Here is a 14,653-nt window from a genome sequence, read left to right as displayed (position 1 = left end):
TGTGCGCATGGTGACATGCAGCCTCTCCAGCTCTGTATTTTGTTGCTTATTTGTGCTGTTTATCGCAGTGTGACTATTTTACATTTGTAACCTGAGGATTGGGTATTTCATCTTGACTATCCTGAGCAAGTTGGACTGCAAAATTCTTCATTTTCTTCATAGATTTTCATTTTGGACTTTTCTACCTCATTACTCAACTCACTTCTGTAAGCTTAACCATTACCTATCACAGCATATAGGATACTGTACTCCACTATTGGATTGGACCTTTTCATCAAATCAATATAATCTCCTGTTTGCATCATCTGTGAGTACTTGATTCATCAATTGTTCATCAATTGTTTGCATTGACTGGAACTACTCAGCTATGGGATACATTATCTTGTTGTCCTTGCTGCTGATTAATGTGCATGAGAGTATAGGCCTACCTTGCTCTGTTCATTATGAGGACAATGCTAAATTATATCATCGTTCGAAGTTCTCAGGATCACATACTTGTTACTACAGTAATACATCGGCAACTTTTCAGCCAGATATTTTAGTGGCTGGGGACGTAAATCCAAACCCAGGTCCTGAAAGTTGTCCTGAAACTGATTCTATTGAACTGGATACTAATCGTACAATAAAATACCAGCGTGACGAACTCATAAACCTATGCTGCCCCCCATATACTATTTCTACCCCCTTCTCCACCATATTCAATCACTTCACTTAAGACGTCGCCGCACCCACAGAGGTAGGAGAGGGGTACGCGCAAAGATATATCATTGGTTTCCCCTCCTGCTGCTTCCCCGGTTTCAAACACCCGTCACATAAAGTGGATGTGCTTCAATGCTCAGTCATGTCGTCAGATAGCCACGGACATTGCTGAAATCATAACTGATAATAATCTGGATCTTGTAATGTTAACAGAAACTTGGCTGTATGAGAAAGGCGATGAGCCATATATGAGTTTTATGACCCTCACGGATTTAACTGTCATTCTTTCCCTCGTGGAGCCGGGGGAGGTGGTATTGCCATCATTGTGAGAGAATCTTTATCTAATATGATCACTCTCACTCACCTTGATTACACCTCCTTTGAAAGCGTGGAACTAAAACTGTCCATTCACCAAGTTTCCATCATATGTGTGTGCTTGTATAGACTGCACCCTGGTGAACATCTTGTTAAACATACTAGAGTTAACTTTCCAACTTTCTTGTCTGAATTTACTGACCTTTTATCATCTTACGCTAGTTTGAAGGTCGATGTATCCTTTACTGGGGACTTCAATCTCCATTATGAAGTTCCAACTGATTCTGAAGTCAGACGCACAATTTCGATTTTAACTGATTTTGGCTACTCTCAACATGTCGACAAGCCTACTCATAAGCTCAATGGTATCCTGGACTGGGTGGTTGTGCGGAATGACAGATGCGTTACCAAGTACGATGACGTGTTGAAGTTTCCTGGTTTGTCCGATCATTTTGCTGTTTTTGGTCACTTTGATGTTTCTAGACATACGCCTAGTAGACGCTCGGTGACCTCGCGTAATTTGCGAGCAGTTAACTTTGACAATCTAAAGCCTGATGTTGCTGGACTGACTGCCAGTGTTCTTTCCAGATCACCCAACTTGGATGTATGTGGTCTTGTTGACGCCTACAATACTGGTCTGCAACTAGTTCTTGACCAACACGCACCCCTGACTACTCGGCAGGTGAGGGATCGTGCATCGGCTCCTTGGTTGACGACTGAAGTGAGGGATGCAAGACGTGAGAAAAGGCGTGCTGAACGGCTCTGGAGGAAAACTGAATTGACTGTTCATAAAGAATTGTACATAAGTTCGAGGAATAATGCTAATAAGTGTGTTACTAATGCTAAGAGGCAATACTTTGCGGACAAAATTGACTCAGCTGCATCTTCCACAAAGCAGCTATTCACAATTGCAAATGACCTTCTCAGAAAATCTCAAACCTCAGTGCTTCCAAATAATGTTGCTCCTAGTGATCTCCCGCAAGTCTTCTGCAAATTCTTTGCAGACAAAATCCGGCATCTAAGGGATAAACTTGATTCTTGTCAGTGTTTGCCACCATCTTTTACTGCTTTTGAGGGTCCTGTTTTCGATCACTTTGATCCTGTCACTGAAGATGAGATTTCTGAGCTGGTCCATAGTATGCCAACAAAGGGTTGCTTATTAGACCCACTTCCAACGTATCTTGTGAAACAGTGCTTTGTTGATCTTGTTCCTTTGATTACTTATACTATCAATAAGTCCCTTATGAGTGGTATTGTTCCTATTCAGTTTAAGCGTGCTATTGTTGTACCCATCCTTAAAAAGTCCGGTCTTGATAATAACTGTCTTAAGAACTTTCGGCCAGTTTCTAACTTACCTTTTATTTCTAAAGTTCTTGAAAAGGTCGTCCTTAAACAGCTCCAAAAACACCTCTTTGACAATGATCTTATTGAAGTTCACCAATCCGCGTATAGAAAAGGCCATAGCGTAGAGACCGCGGTGCTGAGTGTCTTGGACGGCCTTCTTAACAACACCGATGTGAAAAAAGTTTCTCTTGTGGCTCTCCTTGACCTCAGCGCCGCGTTCGATACGCTTGACCATTCCATTCTCATTGAGCGGCTGGCGACCACTTTCGGTGTCCAAGGAGTTGTACTTGAGTGGTTCACTTCATACGTGACTGAGAGGTTTCAATCTGTTAATATTAATGGAGTGGTTTCGGACCCATTTCCATTACAGTACGGAGTCCCTCAAGGTTCCGTACTTGGGCCGGTTTTATTCACTCTTTATTCTCAACCTTTATCCGACATCATTATAATGAACAAATGTAATTTCCACAAGTACGCCGACGATACGGAAGTCTCGCAATCTGACACCCCAATAAACTTTGAGCTCACCATAAGTTCCATTCAAAACTGTATCAGTTCCATCTTGAGTTGGATGAATAGCAACAAACTATTGTTAAACACCGACAAGACTGAGATCTTAACTGTTGGTACGTCCTCTCGCATAAAACAAGTTGACAGAGAAGAAGATGATACCATCCAGATTTTGAATTCTGACATATCTTTCCAACAATCTGTTAAATACCTCGGTGTTCGGCTGGACCAAACGCTGTCCATGTCTGACCATATAAGTGATATATGTCGCTCTCTTTATTTATCTTTAAGACAACTTAGCACAATCCGTCCATATTTGTCTGAGAAAGCGACGTCGTGTCTTGTTAACTCTCTTATCACGTCTCGCCTTGATTTCTGTAATTCCACTTTGGCTGGTATCACTTCTGATCAAATTCTCCGCCTCCAGAGGATCCAAAACTCTGCCGCCCGGCTCATTGTTAAAAAACGTAAATATGATCACATCACCCCCATACTTTATGAGCTTCATTGGCTACCCATAAAATTCCGGATTCAGTTTAAATTATGTGTGTTTGCATACCGGCACTTTGAGGGTACCCTTCCGTCTTACCTCTCCGCGGTTCTCTGTACTTATGTTCCTCAACGCTCCCTCCGTTCATCATCTGAAAAGCTACTCAGGACCCCGCGTGTTAATTTATCATCTGCCGGTATGCGTTCCTTTCGTTATGCTGCCCCTGTAGCTTGGAATTCCCTTCCCAACAACATCCGCAATATCACTTCTCTTGCTCAATTCAAATGTAGTCTAAAAACTCATTTTTTCCAACATGCTTTCCCTGATTCCTAAGGTTTTTTGTGTTTCACTGTGTGTCCTTTGGTTCTTTTTTGTTTTCGCGCCCTGAGATCTTTTTGATGATATTTGCGCGTTATAAATACGCTCCATTATTATTATTATTAAGCTATCTACTGCTGATAGCAATGTGTGTAACATTCAAACAAGCTATCTACTGCTGATAGCAATGTGTGTAACATTCAAACAAGCTATCTACTGCTGATTTCAACGCGTGTAACATTCAAACAAGCTATCTACTGCTGATAGCAATGCGTGTTACATTCAAACAAGCTATCTACTGCTGATAGCAATTAGTGTATCATTCAAACAAGCTATCTACTGCTCATAGCAATGCGTGTAACATTCAAACAAGCTATCTACTGCTGATAGCAATATGTATTACATTCAAATAAGCTATCTACTGCTGATAGCAATAGGTGTAACATTCAAACAAGCTATCTACTGCTGATGGCAATATGTGTAACATTCAAACAAGCTATCTACTGCTAATAGCAACGCGTGTAACATTCAAACAAGCTATCTACTGCTGATAGCAATGTGGATTACATTCAAACAAGCTATCTACTGCTGATAGCAATGCGTGTAACATTCAAACAAGCTATCTACTGCTGATAGCAATGTGTATTACATTCAAACAAGCTATCTACTGCTGATAGCAATAGGTGTAACATTCAAACAAGCTATCTACTGCTGATAGCAATGTGTGTAACATTCAAACAAGCTATCTACTGCTAATAGCAATGCGTGTAACATTCACACAAGCTAACTACTGTTGATATCAACGCGTGTAACATTCAAACAAGCTATCTACTGCTGATAGCAATGTGTGTAACATTCAAACAAGCTATCTACTGCTGATAGCAATGTGTGTAACATTCAAACAAGCTATCTACTGCTGATTTCAACGCGTGTAACATCCAAACAAGCTATCTACTGCTGATAGCAATGCGTGTTACATTCAAACAAGCTATCTACTGCTCATAGCAATTAGTGCATCATTCAAACAAGCTATCTACTGCTCATAGCAATGCGTGTAACATTCAAACAAGCCATCTACTGCTGATAGCAATGCGTGTAACATTGAAACAAGCTATCTACTGATGATAGCAATGTGTGTACTACAAACAAGCTATCTACTGCTGATAGCAATGCGTAATACATTCAAACAAGCTATCTACTGCTGAGAGCAATGCGTGTAACATTCAAACAAGCCATCTACTGCTGACAGCAATTCGTGTAACATTCAAACAAGCTATCTACTGCTGATAGCAATGCGTGTAACATTGAAACAAGCTATCTACTGATGATAGCAATACGTGTAACATTCAAACAAGCTATCTACTGCTGATAGCAATGCGTGTAACATTCAAACAAGATATCTACTGCTGATAGCAATGTGTGTACTTCAAACAAGCTATCTACTGCTGATAGCAATGTGTGTACTTCAAACAAGCTATCTACTGCTGATAGCAATGCATGTAACATTCAAACAAGCCATCTACTGCTGATAGCAATACGTGTAACATTCAAACAAGCTATCTACTGCTGATAGCAATGCGTGTAACATTGAAACAAGCTATCTACTGATGATAGCAATACGTGTAACATTCAAACAAGCTATCTACTGCTGATAGCAATGTGTGTAACATTAAAACAAGCTATCTACTGATGATAGCAATACGTGTAACATTCAAACAAGCTATCTACTGCTGATAGCAATGTGTGTAACATTCAAACAAGCTATCTACTGCTAATAGCAATGTGTGTACTTCAAACAAGCTATCTACTGCTGATAGCAATTCGTATAACATTCAAACAAGCTATCTACTGCTGATAGCAATGCGTGTAACATTCAAACAATCTATCTACTGATGATAGCAATGCATGTAATATTCAAACAAGCTATCTACTGCTGATAGCAATGCGTGTAACATTCAAACAAGGTATCTACTGATGATAGTAATGCGTGTAACATTCAAACAAGCTATCTACTGCTGATAGCAATGCGTGTAACATTCAAACAAGCTATCTACTGCTGATAGCAGTGCGTGTAACATTCAAACAAGCTATATTCTGCTGGTAGCAATGCGTGTAACATTCGAACAAGCTATCTACTGCTGATAACAATGTGTGTAACATTCAAAAAAGCTATCTACTGCTGATAGCAATGTGTGTAACATTCAAACAAGCTATCTACTGCTGATAGCAATGCGTGTAACATTCAAACAAGCTATCTACTGCTGATAGCAATGCGTGTTACATTCAAACAAGGTATCTACTGCTGATAGCAATACGTGTTACATTCAAACAAGCTATCTACTGCTGATAGCAATGCGTGTAACATTCAAACAAGCTATCTACTGCTGATAGCAATGCGTGGTACATTCAAACAAGCTATCTACTGCTGATAGCAATGCGTGGTACATTCAAACAAGCTATCGACTGCTGATAGCAATGCGTGTAACATTCAAGCAAGCTATATCTACTGATGATATCAATGTGTGTGATATTCAAACAAGCTATCTACTGCTGATAGCAATGTGTATTACAATCAAACAAGCTATCTACTGATGATAGCAATACATGTAACATTCAAACAAGCTATCTACTGCTGATAGCAATGTGTGTAACATTCAAACAAGCTATCTACTGCTGATAGCAATGTGTATTACAATCAAACAAGCTATCTACTGATGATAGCAATACATGTAACATTCAAACAAGCTATCTACTGCTGATAGCAATGCGTGTAACATTCAAACAAGCTATCTACTGCTGATAGCAATGTGTATTACATTCAAACAAGCTATCTACAGCTGATAGCAATAGGTGTAACATTCAAACAAGCTATCTACTGCTGATAGCAATGTGTGTAACATTCAAACAAGCTATCTACTGCTAATAGCAATGCGTGTAACATTCACACAAGCTAACTACTGTTGATATCAACGCGTGTAACATTCAAACAAGCTATCTACTGCTGATAGCAATGTGTGTAACATTCAAACAAGCTATCTACTGCTGATAGCAATGTGTGTAACATTCAAACAAGCTATCTACTGCTGATTTCAACGCGTGTAACATTCAAACAAGCTATCTACTGCTGATAGCAATGCGTGTTACATTCAAACAAGCTATCTACTGCTGATAGCAATTAGTGTATCATTCAAACAAGCTATCTACTGCTCATAGCAATGCGTGTAACATTCAAACAAGCTATCTACTGCTGATAGCAATATGTATTACATTCAAATAAGCTATCTACTGCTGATAGCAATAGGTGTAACATTCAAACAAGCTATCTACTGCTGACAGCAATGCGTAGTACATTCAAACAAGCTATCTACTGCTGATAGCAATTAGTGTATCATTCAAACAAGCTATCTATTGCTGATAGCAATGCGTGTAACATTCAAACAAGCCATCTACTGCTGATAGCAATACGTGTTACATTCAAACAAGCTATCTACTGCTGATAGCAATGCGTGTAACATTCAAACAAGCTATCTACTGCTCACAGCAATGCGTGGTACATTCAAACAAGCTATCTACTGCTGATAGCAATACATGTTACATTCAAACAAGCTATCTACTGCTGATAGCAATGCGTGTAACATTCAAACAAGCCATCTACTGCTGATAACAATGCGTGTAGCATTCAAACAAGCTATCTACTGCTGATAGCAATGCGTGTAACATTCAAAGAAGCTATCTACTGCTGATAGCAATGCGTGGTACATTCAAACAAGCTATCGACTGCTGATAGCAATGCGTGTAACATTCAAGCAAGCTATATCTACTGATGATATCAATGTGTGATATTCAAACAAGCTATCTACTGCTGATAGCAATGTGTATTACAATCAAACAAGCTATCTACTGATGATAGCAATACATGTAACATTCAAACAAGCTATCTACTGCTGATAGCAATGTGTAACATTCAAACAAGCTATCTACTGCTGATAGCAATGTGTATTAGAATCAAACAAGCTATCTACTGATGATAGCAATACATGTAACATTCAAACAAGCTATCTACTGCTGATAGCAATGCGTGTAACATTCAAACAAGCTATCTACTGCTGATTGCAATGTGTATTACATTCAAACAAGCTATCTACAGCTGATAGCAATAGGTGTAACATTCAAACAACCCAGCAAACACAAAACGTTTTCGACATCATTCGCAAAATGTGATAAAAGGTTGTCAGAAAACGTTTAAATGTCGGGTTATATAAAGGGTATATTAAGAGTATAAAACGTTTTCATAACCTTAAAAAACATTTTTGATAATCTACTGCTCAGCAAACAAAAATGTTTTATAGAAAACGTTTAAATGTCGGGTTATATAAATGGTATAAAATCGTTTTAATAACATTCCAAAAACATTCTTGAAAACTTGATACAAAACATTCTAAACAGAATGTTTTTTGGGGTTGAAAAAATATTTTGCGAAAAATGTTTGCCCAAAATATTTGCAATAACGTTTTAAAAACGTTTTCATGACCTTTATATAACCCGACATTTAAATATTATTAAAAGGTTTTGAATGAAACATTTTAAAAACATTTCTGTGTTTACTGGGTTCGAACATTTTAACATAATGTTATTTAAGTATTGACAAAATATTTGGTAAAAAATGTTTTTAAAAATAGCTTACAAAAACATTTTTGAAAACATTTAAAAAATATTGTTGTAGTGTGTTTTCATACAAACCGTTTTAAAACGTTATCATGACCTTTATACAACCCGACATTTTAATGTTATTAAAACGTTTTTACTTAAACCAAAAGTCAAAATATAACTTATTTAAAACGTTTTTAAAACGTTTTTGTGTTTGCTGGGAAGCTATCTACTGCTGATAGCAATGTGTGTAACATTCAAACAAGCTATCTACTGCTAATAGCAATGCGTGTAACATTCACACAAGCTAACTACTGTTGATATCAACGCGTGTAACATTCAAACAAGCTATCTACTGCTGATAGCAATGTGTGTAACATTCAAACAAGCTATCTACTGCTGATAGCAATGTGTGTAACATTCAAACAAGCTATCCACCGCTGATAGCAATGTGTGTAACATTCAAACAAGCTATCTACTGCTGATAGCAATGTGTGTAACATTCAAACAAACTATCTACTGCTGATAGCAATGCGTGTAACATTCACACAAGCTATCTACTGCTGATATCAACGCGTGTAACATTCAAACAAGCTATCTACTGCTGATAGCAATGTGTGTAACATTCAAACAAGCTATCTACTGCTGATAGCGATGCGTGTAACATTCAAACAAGCTATCTTCTGCTGGTCGCAATGCGTGTAACATTCAAACAAACTATACTGCTGATAGCAATGCGTGTAACATTCAAACAAAATATATACTACTGATAGCAGTGCGTGTAACATTCGAACAAGCTATCTAATGCTGATAGCAATGTGTGTTAGATTTAAACAAGCTATCTACTGCTGATAGCAATGCGTGTAACATTCGAACAAGCTATCTACTGCTGATAGCAATGCATGTAACATCCAAACAAGATATCTACTGCTGATAGCAATGCGTGTAACATTAAAACGAGCTATCTACTGCTGATAGCAATGCGTGTAACATTCAAACAAGCTATCTACTGCTGATAGCAATGCGTGTAACATTCAAACAAGCTATCTACTGCTGATAGCAATGTATGTAACATTCACACAAGCTATCTACTGCTGATAGCAATGCGTGTAAATATCAAACAAGCTATATACTGCTGATAGCAATGCGTGTAACATTCAAACAAGCTATCTACTGCTGATTTCAACGCGTGTAACATTCAAACAAGCTATCTACTGCTGATAGCAATGTGTGTATATGTAACATTCAAACAAGCTATATACTGCTGATAGCAATGTGTGTAACATTCAAACAAGCTATCTACTGCTGATAGCAATGTGTGTAACATTCAAACAAGCTATCTACTGCTAATAGCAATGCGTGTAACATTCACACAAGCTAACTACTGTTGATATCAACGCGTGTAACATTCAAACAAGCTATCTACTGCTGATAGCAATGTGTGTAACATTCAAACAAGCTATCTACTGCTGATAGCAATGTGTGTAACATTCAAACAAGCTATCCACCGCTGATAGCAATGTGTGTAACATTCAAACAAGCTATCTACTGCTGATAGCAATGTGTGTAACATTCAAACAAACTATCTACTGCTGATAGCAATGCTTGTAACATTCACACAAGCTATCTACTGCTGATATCAACGCGTGTAACATTCAAACAAGCTATCTACTGCTGATAGCAATGTGTGTAACATTCAAACAAGCTATCTACTGCTGATAGCAATGCGTGTAACATTCAAACAAGCTATCTACAGCTGATAGCAATACGTGTAACATTCAAACAAGCTATCTACTGCTGATAGCAATGCGTGTAACATTCAAACAAGCTATCTACTGCTGATAGCAATGTGTGCAATAGCTTGTGTAAACAAGCTATCTACTGCTGATAGCAATGCGTGTAACATTCAAATAGGCTATCTACTGCTGATGTTGTTATATCAACCTTTATTCAGAACACAACGCGCGTGTAACATTCAAACAAGCTATCTACTGCTGATAGCAATGTGTGTAACATTCAAACAAGCTATCTACTGCTGATAGCAATGTGTGTAACATTCAAACAAGCTATCTACAGCTGATAGCAATACGTGTAACATTCAAACAAGCTATCTACTGCTGATAGCAATGCGTGTAACATTCAAACAAGCTATCTACTGCTGATAGCAATGTGTGTAACATTCAAACAAGCTATCTACTGCTGATAGCAATGCGTGTAACATTCAAATAGGCTATCTACTGCTAATGTTGTTATATCAACCTTTATTCAGGAATGCAAAATACAAAATATAAGCAATGCAAGAATACAAGGAGGAACAAAAACCCAGGACAAAATCTGGACAAGATGCCCAAATTAGTGCAGGGTGACATATTATACATTAGCAAAAATACACAAGAATATACCAACAAGCAGAACACACCAGGAATACCAAGCAGGACTGAAAGAACCCAACAAAATGGCAGGGCGGCGGGTGCGATCACAAACTGATGTGGGGCTGATCTTCGGAGCCCCAGGCCGGCTCCTGCCTAGCATTCCAGATCGTGTAACTAGACAGGAGGGCCATTTTGCTGAGTTCTTTCATGAATTTCTTGGACGGTTTGGCTCTGCCTACAAAAGAAAATATCTCGACAATGCGTCCAACATTTTCCTGGGTAATGAGACCACGTGATCCGACTTCAAAACATGTCAAATCACAAGTAAACCCATTATCTGAAATGTCGGACACAAGGTCAAGGTACTTCGTTTGTTTTCGCTCATGGGCTTTTGATATCAACAAGATGGATGGAATTGTCCTGCTTATTTTGGATGACAATGTCAGGCTTGAGTTTAGAAACAATGACATTAACTAGTAGGGTATACCCCCGAAATGTCGCTGAAGATGAGGATATTGTTATTTTCATGGTCGGTTAACGCTTTAAGGCCTTAAGGGTGTGTTTGAGGATGGAGTTATGGCGCCAGGTGTATCTACCTTGATTTAGTGACAAGGGGCAGTTGTTCAGAGCGTGAAGCAAGATCTCATGATTGCCGCATAACTTACATCCAGTTTGGACCCTTTTTCCCCACGTCCTGAGGTTGCTGAATGTTGGTAGGATTTAATGTAACATTTAAGAAAGTCATCTAGGGCCTACTGCTGATAGCAGCAACACAGTTACGTAACATTAAAACAAGCTACATTTGGGCGAGTGTCGGCATGGCGGGGAGACAGATCCAAAGTGATTTAAGTCGTTCGGTGAGGGTCTTAGGGTGACAATCCAAGATAACGGAGACGTCTTTGGGTGAGGATATTTGGGTGACAGATCCAAAGTGAAGTAAGTCTTTGGGTGACAGGTCCAAAATGAAATAGGCATCATGACGGAGAAGTCTTTGGGTGAGGGTCTTTGGGTGATAAACCCTTTCTTTGCACTGCAAAAACAGTGTTTTAGCGATTAAACACTTTTCTAAAAACAATTTTGCAATCACTTTGCAAACATGTTCAGAAGCTTAACATCATTGTGTCAAATTTCTCAACATTGGTCAGTGATGGTGTTTAATTTCTAAACATCCATATTCTAAACATAACGTTTCTAAACACATTCTTGTCACCACTTCTAAACACTATTTATAGCCTACAGTGATGGGTGAGGGTCTTTGGGTGACAAATCCAAAGGATAAGTCTTTTGGTGAGGGGCATGGGTGACAGGTCGAAAGTAAAGTAATTCTTTGGGTGACATACAAAAGTGAAAGATGTGTTCGGGTGAGGGTTTTCGGGTGACAGATCCAAAGTGAAGTATAAGCCTTTGGGTGAGGGTCTTTATGAGACAGATGATCTGTCTGTCACAGATCCGAAATCATGTGAACTTTTCGATGAGCGTCTTTGGGTGACTAGTTCAAAATGAAATAAATCTTTGGTTGAGTAAAGTAGATCTTTGGCTGAGGGTCTTCGGGTGACAGATCCTAAGTGAAGCACGGTCTTTCCTCGAGGATCTTTGAGGGACAGTAGTAGGCCTATACAAAAGTAGCCCTATGTCTTTTTGAGGAAGTTGGTGACATGTAGGCCTACCCGGGACATGTCCAAGATGACGGATAAGTCTTTTGGTGAGACTCTTTGGGTGACATAGGCCTAGGGCCTCCACTCCAGTGTGTTTTTGTATAGGTGCACAGGAAGGGGTCAAGCAATCAAGTGTCCAACAAGGAATTAAAGACCAACATACAACTTGATAAGGCCCTGCAAGTGTCTCGGAAATAAATAAATCCTGGAACAAAACGAAAACCCCGTTCCAGCAAGCTGTTCTGACACTGCATTCAGCTCAAGTTCATTATTAATTTCAGCATCACGCCCGCTGCCGTCAGGCAAGTATGAGCGCTAGACGCATGTTGACCTGAAAGATGACCTTATTTCAGGTCACAGTCGAGGACATATCGCGGCGGCAGCAATCGATCTATGATAAACACTGTTTGTGTACCCGCAGGCCCGCGACACTCCGGCACTTGTTGGAAGACATATGGTACAGCAGACAGTACATGTACAATGTGATTTTCTCATTTATAATTAGGATTACGTCATTGCCAGAGCTTGTTTATTTGTTCATTAGAATGATTGACAGCGGTGGGCGGACTTATACGCTTTGTACCGCTCACAAAACAAAGCTCTGGCAATGACGTAATCCTAATTATAAATGAGAGAATCACATTGTACATGTACTGTCTGCTCACTCTGCTGTATTAGATGTCTTCAGCTGCGGTATAGCACGGTATAGGCAGTTTGCAGAGAGTGTCGCTTCTCTACCTTTATTTTCTCTGGTACCCGCTGCTAACGCATAGAGCTATCGCTAAAAAGCCATTATTTACACGGATTACATCATTGGTAAGTGAATTAATCTATCAATTTGAGTACTCTTAACATAAGTATCATTACTTCGGCACACTTCGGATGTAATTTCGGAGTAAATCAGGTGAAACTACTGCCGTTTTTGACGATGTAAATTCCATGACATTGCATGATTAAAATCATAAATATGGGAAATTTGCACTTGAATTTGACCTTAGGAGTGCGACCTAGACCCAATTACAGTGCTATTTTTAACCACTGACAGACAGCGAGGTACAGTGAATTCACTGGGACGTGCATGTATTTTGTATCAGCACAAAATACCACTTGGTTTGGGAGTACTGTAGGGTCATTATCATTTGGAACGAATTGAACTTTCATGCCAACATGCATGCATGACCAAAAAGGATTCCATATTTTATAACTGAAAATGACTGAGTGTCACTGCCTGCACTGCATGAGTTGGAATTTGTATCTGATGGCAGTACTGTACAATACTTTACAAATTTCATTATCTTGTTGTTGTGCATGTACAGACTGCCATTGCCACATACAGCCTGACATAGGCCTATGTTACTGTAGGCCTAGGGTGCCAACCCGCGGACCACATTTGGTCCTCGACAATCACCCATGTCTATCATTGCTATCCCCATGAACATGCAAAGCATTTTCTAAAAAAACGAACAAACATTTTACACATGAATTTACAAAACATTAGTAATAGTACTCATCAGTTTTGGTCTATAATAATTCAATGGTGAATTTTTTTAAACTTTGCTATGTGGCATGGCCTTAGGCGCCACAGAGCCAAAAGCATGAAAGGTTGGCCACACCCTTTGCTTTGCCTTTGTAGGCCCTACATTATGCTGATCAGAACTTATATGGTTTGTCTCTAATGAACATGATGAATGGGTAACTTAAGTTATACCCAAAACTCTTTATTCATTTATTTGATGTTATAATATAATACAGTTTTTACATCCTGTCCTGGAGCTTGGGCTGATGTTTTATAGACAAGTGTTGTAGGCTCTAGCTGTCATGTCTGTTGTATTGACATTGTACCTGGATATCTTTGGCATTGTACCTAGCAGGGGTAGCGTTTTAAGGGGTCTTGGGGTCCAGGACTCCTTGATTTGGCAGGTCCCCGTGATTTGGACCCCTTAATTTTGTGCGTCTGTGTAGAATTAGATGCCTGGACCCCTTTAATTGCCAATTAGGACCCCTGGCCTCGGCAGGTCACCGCTAACCCTGGTACCTAGATACGGTCGTGCGTCATGAATTGGGGGCCAAACGCGTTACATGCTCAAAATGAGAAAAATAATCACGCTTTCACACAAAAATGATTGTAATTCATCTTGTGTTTGTCAGAAACCTACAATTTTTATATCATCATATAAAAGCTGAAAGTGTAAGGAACACAATTTTGCATCTTTTAAGTTGATATATACAGGGTGCCACAAATATCATATAGGGTGGGAGAGTTATATTTTGGTTCAAAAAGTATAAAATTTTGTTTCTCTCTT

At 39.1% G+C, this 14,653-nt stretch overlaps 1 protein-coding gene across 1 annotated transcript in view; it reads left to right on the top strand.

The window, feature by feature from the left end:
- The first annotated feature begins 13,105 nt into the window (after positions 1 to 13,105).
- LOC140143876 (muscleblind-like protein 1) overlaps positions 13,106 to 14,653 on the top strand; it is a 485,567-nt gene continuing 484,019 nt past the window's right edge. Inside the window, exon 1 of the mRNA XM_072165702.1 lies at positions 13,106 to 13,166. The gene's annotated coding sequence lies outside the window, so the exon portion shown is untranslated. The remainder of the gene's footprint in view (positions 13,167 to 14,653) is intronic.

This window comes from Amphiura filiformis, unplaced genomic scaffold, assembly GCF_039555335.1.
Source record: "Amphiura filiformis unplaced genomic scaffold, Afil_fr2py scaffold_31, whole genome shotgun sequence".
NCBI classification, from domain to species: Eukaryota; Metazoa; Echinodermata; class Ophiuroidea; order Amphilepidida; family Amphiuridae; genus Amphiura; species Amphiura filiformis.
This window is presented reverse-complemented; position numbering and strand designations above follow the sequence as displayed.